The following is a 266-nucleotide window of genomic DNA, read 5'->3' as shown; positions in this document are numbered from 1 at the left end:
CTTGACACATCTTCGTCAAAGATCCTCACGGCAAAGGTTCGCATCCTCCCTCAGGAGCCTAAGAGCCACGAACACCGGAAAGTCTCCCTCCTTCCGTCACGACGCCATGTCCTTTAGAAATATTCTTTAAAAATGTTAATGATTAAAAAAAAAAAATCTCAGCATTTTTTCGTGATTGGAATAGTTACATTATCGTCACGGCGACCACGGAGGGGGAGAGGCTAAAGGGGGGGAGGGGGGGGAGGGGTTAGGAGGATCTTTGGATC

Source organism: Penaeus monodon, chromosome 21 (genome assembly GCF_015228065.2).
Source record: "Penaeus monodon isolate SGIC_2016 chromosome 21, NSTDA_Pmon_1, whole genome shotgun sequence".
In the NCBI taxonomy this organism is placed as follows: domain Eukaryota; kingdom Metazoa; phylum Arthropoda; class Malacostraca; order Decapoda; family Penaeidae; genus Penaeus; species Penaeus monodon.
The sequence above is the reverse complement of the archived record's forward strand: the minus strand, read 5'-3'. Positions refer to the sequence as shown.